Source organism: Dipteris shenzhenensis, chromosome 5, assembly GCF_047967505.1.
Source record: "Dipteris shenzhenensis isolate YYH24624 ecotype China chromosome 5, Dip_SZ_1.0, whole genome shotgun sequence".
Lineage (NCBI taxonomy): Eukaryota > Viridiplantae > Streptophyta > Polypodiopsida > Gleicheniales > Dipteridaceae > Dipteris > Dipteris shenzhenensis.
The window spans coordinates 50,149,844-50,158,756 of record NC_141600.1 but is presented as its reverse complement, the minus strand read 5'-3'; positions in this window follow the sequence as shown (position 1 = coordinate 50,158,756).

The window sequence follows — 8,913 nt, the reverse complement described above, 5'->3', positions numbered from 1 at the left end:
TCCTTGCACTGCACGTCCAAAAGCATGTCCTAACCTTGCAACCCTTCTCCCCTCTCCTCCAACCCTGCAACCCATCCTCTCCCTCTCCTCCTCCCTTCTCCCCCCTCCTCCTCCTCCTCCTCCTCCCTCCTCCTCCCTCCTCCTCCTCCTCCCTCCTCCTCCTCCTCCTCTCTCCTCCCTCTCCCTCCTCCTCCTTCCTCCTCTCTCTCTTACTTCACCCATGCTCTTACACCTTCTTCCTCTCCCACTCCTATGCTTTCCTAAACCCTTAAACTCAATGTAGACTCAACACAATGCTTTGGGTATTCTATGTTGCAGGGTTCCGAGGTTTAGAAGGAGTTCAGGGTTAGGAGGAGGATCCAAGGTTCAGAGTAAAGTACATGGTGGAGAACTCGTCTCCCTCGTAGATCATTGAGTTTAAGGGTTTAGGAAAGCATAGGAGTGGGAGAGGAAGAAGGTGTAAGAGCATGGGTGAAGTAAGAGAGAGAGGAGGAAGGAGGAGTAGGGAGGAGGAGGAGGGAAGAGGAGGAGGGAGAGGGAGGAGAGAGGAGGAGGAGGAGGAGGGAGGAGGAGGAGGAGGAGGAGAAGGGAGGAGGAGGAGGAGGAGGGAGGAGGGAGGAGGAGAGGGAGAGGGTGGGTTGCAGGGTTCGAGGAGAGGGGAGAAGGGTTGCAAGGTTAGGACATGCTTTTGGACATGCAGTGCAAGGAAGCATGGACACTTGAGACAAATGCTTGGAATACCAATGTAGACTCAACACAATGCCCCAAGAGTGTGGGCTTCATTCCATTATGGGGTATTTATACAAGTTGGAGAGCTTCTCTCTCTGCATGTAACACAAAGTCGTATCACAAAGTTGTAACACAAAGTTGTATCACAAAGTTGTATCACAAAGTTGTAACACCTTCTCTCTCTACATGTGGAAGTTGTAACACAAAGTTGTTACACAAAGTTGTAACATAAAGTTGTGTCACAAAGTTGTATCACAAAGTTGTTACACAAAGTTGTAACACAAAGTTGTGTCACAAAGTCGTAACACATTCTCTCTCTTCATGTAGAAGTTGTAACACAAACTTGTAACACAAAGTTGTTACACAAAGTCGTAACATAAAGTTGTGTCTAGAAGTTGTAACACAAAGTTGTAACACAAAGTTGTATCACAAAGTTGTATCACCTTCTCTTTCTTCATAAGTTCATGTTGGCACAGAGTCAACATACTCCCGGATCCATTTGATTACCCCGCGCCCCCCGCCCGCGCCAACCCCCCCCCCTCGCCCTCCCCTTCGCAACCCCCCTCGCACCCCCCTCGCCCTCCCCCGTTCCCCCCGCCGCGTCAAACCCCCCCCCCCCCCCCCTCTCTCCGGGCGCCGCCGTCGGGCAGCCCCCCCCCACATTTTTAAAAAAAAAAAAAAAAAAAACTAAACCTAACCAAACTAACCCTAACCTAACATTAACTCTACGGTTAGTTTAACCATAGTTAGGTTAGTACTAACTACAGTTAGGTTAGGTTAGTTAACCCTAGGTTAGCTAGTTAACCTCAGTTAGATTAGCTACGTAGGTTAGGTTAGTAGTACTTGAGGTTAGGTTAGTTTAGTTAGCCCTCAGTTAGGTTAGATTAACTACAGTTAGTATCTAACTACAGTTAGTTAAACCTCCCACTTACCGTAACTGGGAGGATCTAGGTTAGTTACTCTAACTAGAGTCACTTGGTTTCAACCCCTCGATTGGACTTAAAGTCCATTCACACCACCATTAGGACCCCCCCAAACGCCAAATTTACCCCTCTTTTAACTCCTCGAAACTCATCCGTTTGGGACCCAAATTGAACCCCGTTTGAACCCAGATTTCACACACGGAAACACCACGTTACGGGGTATTTTTCCAGCCCATTGCACACCATTTCGGCATCCCTCGCACACGTTCATTCGCGCCCCCGTGTGGGCCTCATTTGGCATTAATTCACTCGTATTTTCACGCCGCGACCTCCGATTAACGATCCGTCTGCACCGGCACATTTCCCTACACACGTAGGACAATCCTAGGCACATTATTAACACGACGGTCCCTACACACACTAACATCACTCTAACTCTCCTAACGACACCACCTCCACATCCGCACTTGGGGTAGCGATATCCCTGGCAAATCACGCACCATCTGCATGCAGTTACGTTCCGGCCAACGACTTCGACTCCAACGCTCGCCCAATCCGCAACTAACTCCACTGCAACAACCGCCCCCGCCAATCCTCTACCCCGAATTCCCCCCTAAGATTCAACAACTTCCTTTAACTCCTCCACGCCCCAACATGGCTGGACGCCGTCCTGAGCATGATGGGGACATCGAGCTCGATGCCGAGGCCGACAACTTCTTCAATCGACGAAATCACAACAATCACGGCCGACGCCCCTTGGGAAAACTGGAACTTCCCAAATATAATGGTAGGGGAGACCCTGCTCGCTTCCTCCAACATTTTGATGCCGCATGTCGAGCAGGTGGTGATCAATCCCATGAAACTAAGGTGGCTTGGTTTCCAATGGCCTTAACTGATGAGGCGTCAGAATGGTACCTCGACCTTCTTGTGGAAGAACGTGCCACATGGGACCTACTTCAAACCGAATTCAAACGTCGCTTTCAAACGGAAAGGCTACAAGATGATCCCGCTCTCCAACTCAGCAAGATCGAACAAGGCCGGAGGGAAGATGTACGCACATACCTGGGAAAGATGAAGAGATTGATTGCCAAATGTGACCCACGGCCAGATGCAAAGTACCTCACGGCATGGTTCATAGCAGGACTCAGAAAGAAAATCCGCAAGGATATGAAAAAGATAAGTAGCTATGAAACATTCAGTGCTGCTCATGCGGCAGCCATTGACATCGAAGATGGCATGACAGATTCAGACACTAGCAGTGATGATGCCAGATCAAATACACGAGAAAAACGCTCAAAAAAAGGTAAATCAAAGGACACTGCCGAAACATCCAATGAAGATCGCCTAGAGGCCATGACCTTGAAATTGAAAGAAGATATGATGCAGGCCATGGATCAAAAACTCCACTTGTCTCAGCCGCCAACTCAAACATATCCACGGTGAGAAAATGTCTGGTGCCCACACTGCTTGGCAAATCATACAGCAAATGAATGCCCAGTCCTCAGAGCAAGAATCACTGCACAAGCAAATCCACCGCCACGGTTGTGGTGCCATATCTGTGTCGTCGGCGGCCATGATGAGACCAGTTGCATCTTCAACATGCGCAACAATCCGCCTCGACCACCACAATACCAAGCGGCACCCATGCCAGTATACAGGCAACCGGCACTTGCACAAGCGCCCCCAGCTCCGAGACTAAATCCTGTACCCGTTCGGACACAAGTCCCCCAACTACTCAGGAATCCGAATCCACGACCGTATCCAAGAGCAGCAAATCCAGCTCCTCAGGCAGTTCCCATACATCAATTACAAGCCGAGGAAGTAGACTCGCTATTTGAGTATGAAGCAGAGTACCCAGTGTACTATGTAGAAGGTGCAGAGGGTCTAATACCAGTCTATGCAAATCAAGTGCGACTCAACACATTTCGAGCACCAATCAAGTGTTACGGTTGTGGAGAAAATCATAGAATCGCAGAGTGCCCTCATCGCGATAGCCCAGCTACTTTCCAACCACTTTGCAGAGATTGTGGCATAGGACATGCCTGTATGGATTGTCCCATGAAAAATAAGGTCCCAGAACAAACAGAGGTTAAGCCTGACGTCCCCATCGGCATCATTGGGGTGGACCATCAAAGTCTGGGTCCGACAAGTCTAAGGTCACAACCAATCAATGTAATTACACGCCAACAGAAAGAGGCCACGAAGGACCCTATCATTCCAATCCAACCGAAGCGACTTCTGAGAAAGAAAGCACAAGTGCCTCCACCTCCGCCAAGCAATGAGCAGCCGAGCTCATCCACATCCACTCCCGAGCCTCGAATACAAGAAGCTCCATTCTCGAATGCAGAGGTGGAGAAGGCTCGTTTTCAGGTACTTCAGCAATGGGTTCAACATGAACAAGCTCAATTCGAGGCTCAGAAACAAGCTCAAGACCCAATCCATAACTTGGCCCCACAAAGTATTGATACTGTACTTGAGCCTTTGTTCCAACAACAGACTCCACAACAGAATGTTCCGCCACGTCAACTTGAAGGAGCTGCACTCTCTAGCATCCTGAGTTGCCCTGTGTCAATTCCCATCGGAATCCTCTTACGGAATTGTCCCAATCTCTGGGAGAGTTTCAAAGGATGGATTGAACTCGCAACTCCCCCTCCACCTATGAACGACATTGAAGATATCCCTGTGTGGATGGGTGAACGAGATGACATACGCAACATCACTGTGCCTTTGATCCACAAAGCATGTAATGAAGTCCAAGCCATAGTGGATGGTGGAGCAGGTGTCAATGTCCTATCAAAGGAGCTCTACGAAGAATGGGGTCTCCCACCAATGCAAAAGGCTAATTTCAACATACGCCTTGCCGATGATTCACGGGCTAAACCCTTGGGAATAGTGAATGGCGTGTCCACAAAGATCGCAGGAGTCCGCTTTTCCCTTCAATTCACAATCTTGGATCTCCCCAAAAAATCCTATCAAATCTTACTGGGACGTCCTTGGTTACGGGAAGCATCAGTCCTCCATGACTGGGGAACGGATAGATTGACAATCCAGAATCGAGATACTGCAGTCAGGGTGAATGTGGGGACAGGAGTTATTAAACCAATTGTTCCTAGAGCATTGGATGACACATCTTCCACGACAATCTCGAGCAAATCAGATCCCTTGCAACAGCATGCCATAGCAGGTGACTCACAAAGCAATGTCAATAACTGGATACAAACATTGGCAACCATCGACAACTGCCATTCATTAGACCCCATCTTCTCACAGATAGATGTTAACGCACTACAGGTCGATCCTCCACCGACACATGAAGAACAAATCGATGTAGAGATGCCTTTCTTTATGGCTGACCTCGAATGGGATAATGAACCTGAAGAAGGTACCCATACCAATGATGACTCCGATTTTCCTTGGGACCTTGAAACAGAGGCTGCGAATGCTACAATTGAAGATCAAATCTTTGATAATGACCTAGCCATTCTGCATGCCCTAATGGCAGTTGAGCTCCCAAAAGTTGAACCTCCACAGTTGCATAATAGCAGACGATCCCGCAAGAAAGCTGCAAAAGGAAATCGCAGAAGAGCCAAGGCCGAGCACTTCAATGAATTCGAACGAGTCCAAACACGGATTGTGGAATTGTATCTTGCAAAGGCAGTCCCCTCAAAGTCAAAACCACCACCTCTTGAATGGTCCCCTGAGGGACTGGAAGGAGTATGTGCAGCACATGAACCCTTACTTGGACACACTTTACCAGTGGAAAAGTTACCCCACAGTTCCCAACGTAAGAAGTTTCGGAAATATAAGCCACATGTGCGGATGAAGCTCGATCAAGAGACTTCAGAAAAAGAAAGGCAAGAAGAGCCTAACAAATTACTAAATGCAACTATGCCACCCAGTACTCATGACACATCTCAGGCTAGTTCAACCCCATCAGAGGCCGATCTTCGAGAAGTGCCGGAATACTTTAAGAATTATACAAGTGGAAGTGCACCAATAGCAATGCCAAGACCAATCAGGGAATCTGAAGTTCAAGAAACCGATAGCATTGGAGAAACTCCAATCTATGAGGGACCGGCAAAAACACGCACAATAAACCTCGCCCTTGAAGGGGAGGAAGAAAAGTTGGTTTTCATTGGGAAACAGCTCCGTCAAGAAGATGAAATCAAACTCAAAGACCTCCTAATGGAATACCGTGACTGCCTAGCATGGTCATACAAAGAGTTGAAAGGAATTTCACCAGAAGTGGCAGTTCACACGATCCCTATAAGGGAAGGTGCTCGCCCTAAGGTATGTGGACCTTATCGCACAAATCCTAAATATGGCACCATGGTTTATGATGAGCTGGAAAAACTCCTAGATGCCGGATTCATCTACGAGATAGAGCACACTGATTGGGTTTCACCCATTGTCATTGTGCCTAAACGCAACAAGAAGCTCAGAATATGCGTAAACTTGAAAAATGTGAATGCCGCCACAATTAGGGATCACTACCCCCTACCCTTAACAGAAACAGTGTTGGAAAAGGTGGCAGGATCCGAAATTTATAGCTTCTTGGATGGCTTCAGTGGCTATAACCAGGTACAAATTGCTCCTCAAGACCAATCAAAAACAGCATTTGCTACAGAATGGGGTATTTTTGCATATAGAGTCATGCCATTCGGCCTTTGTAATGCCCCAGCCACCTTCTAGCGAGTCATGTTCACAGCTTTCAAGTCATTTTTGAATAAGTTTTTACAGGTCTTCTTGGATGATTTGTGCATCCATTCAACCAAACAGGACCACTTCAAATGTCTGGAAGACGTACTAATCAAATGCAGGGAGTATGGCATCTCCCTAAATCCAACAAAATGCCAGTTCATGGTCACCCACGGAGTTGTTTTGGGACACATCGTCTCTCAACATGGGATTGCAACTGACATGGACAAAATCAAAATCATCATGGAATTGCCTCCTCCTACAAATTCCAAAGGTGTACAGGTCTTTATGGGACATGCCGGCTATTATAGAAGATTTATATTGCGGTATGCCATGATAGCTAGACCACTATACAAATTATTAGTGGAGTTCTTATGGACCGAAGAGTGCGACCAAGCCTTTGAGCTTTTAAAGTGGCGCCTAATCACAGCACCCATCCTTCTATCTCCCAATTGGGATATTGATTTTCATGTTCATACTGATGGATCCAAGTATGCAATTGGGAGTGTGCTTTGTCAACCTGGCGAACATAAGAAAGACTACCCCATCTACTTCACCAGTCGACAACTCAATGATGCAGAGATCAACTATACAACCACAGAAAGAGAAGCCCTAGCAATGGTGTACAGTGTAAAGAAATTTCGGCACTATCTTCTCGCAAATGATTTTGTCTTCTACACCGACCATCAAGCATTGCTATATCTTGTGAACCGTCCGTGTACCACCGGAAGAATAACCAGATGGCTCCTCTTGCTGCAAGAATTCAACTTCAAAATTGTGGTCCGCAAAGGTGCCCAACACTACATTGCCGATCACATGTCTCGAGTCAAGACAGGAGAAGAAGCCACTGGCGTAGAAGATGACTTACCAGATGCCACACTATTTCAAATAGATGCTGTTCCAGAATGGTGTGGAGATATCATTGGGTACTTGATGGCAGGAAGACCACCCCCTGACATGAAAGCAGTAGATGCCAGAAAATTGATTCTAAAGGCTGCACCATATCAACTCATTGCAGGACAACTATACAAGATGGGCAAGGACCAGATATTAAGAAGATGTGTAATGCCTCATGAGATCCTGCCAATCCTGTGTGAAGTCCATGAAGGCATTGCAGGAGGACACTTCCAAGGGGAAGCCACAGCAAGAAAAGTTCTCCTCGCAGGCTACTGGTGGCCAACACTGTGGGCAGATGCCTATGAATATGTAAAAGGCTGTGATGTATGCCAACGAACTATTAAACCACAACACAAAGACTTCAATCCTCTAATAACAGTTGTTGCAAAACAGCCATTTGAAAAATGGGGGATTGATTATGTGGGTCCCATACATCCAGCAGCAAAAGGCACACAGGCACGCTACATCATTGTGGCCACTGATTACTTTACAAAATGGGCTGAAGCTAAGGCAGTCAGAAAGGCAGATGCCAAAAGCACAGCAAGATTCTTGTACGAACATGTGATCACCCGATTCGGATGCCCCCTTGAAATTGTGTCGGATAGAGGCACACATTTTGTCAATGAGGTAATCCAAGAACTCTTGTCTGGCTTCATGGTCATTCATAGAAAAAGCACACCCTACTACCCCCAAGGGAATGGATTAGCAGAATCCACAAACAAAATCATATGCAATATCCTCACCAAGGTAGTAGAACCGCAGTGTTCTGATTGGGCAGAGAAACTGAATGCAGCCTTATGGGCATACAGAACCACATTCAAGGTCAGTACAGGGAACACACCTTTTCAATTGGTGTACGGCCTTGAAGCCGTGGTCCCACTTGAATTTATAATACCAAGTCTGCGCATCGCAATACAGGAACGCATGGGTGATCATGAGTCCTTGAAAGAAAGGCTCTGTCAGTTGGAAAAGCATACAGAGACAAGACTAGTCGCTTATCATGCCATGACAACAGAAAAACGTCGAAGAAAGGCATGGTTTGACAGGAATCTGAAAGCTAAAGACATCAAGGAAGGCGACTTAGTCCTGTTATACAATGCCAAAGTACACAAGGGAAAACTGAAGTATCTAGGTCAAGGACCCTACCGAGTACGAAAGATGAATCCCATTGGATCTGTGCTCCTTGAAACATTAGATGGCGTGCAATTCAACACAACAATAAACGGGAGCCGACTGAAGCGCTACTACATCAACACGCGAGCCATCCCCGACAAAAACGAAGATTTGGGAAACCAAGTCTTCCTTAGTTAGGATTAGATTGTATCATAAGCACTCACTCGCATATGCACGTTTTTGCACATATAGTTTGCACTAGATTGTTACACGCACACTCACTGCATACGCACATTTTTTGCACATTAGGGATGTTTGAGTCTTAGTTTCCCTATCAAATCCCACAAATAAGCATATAGTTAGACACATCACATGCACTCACATGATTTTGCATAGGCACATAGATTTCATAAAAAATAGTATCACACACTTTCATTCCATACTCTCAAAGCATGCAATGAATTCACAAGCAGTACACGAAGCTATGCCCAAGCTCAAGATGAATTGGCAACAGAGTCTGCAGCCTCCGCAACGAGACCCCCGCCAAACATCA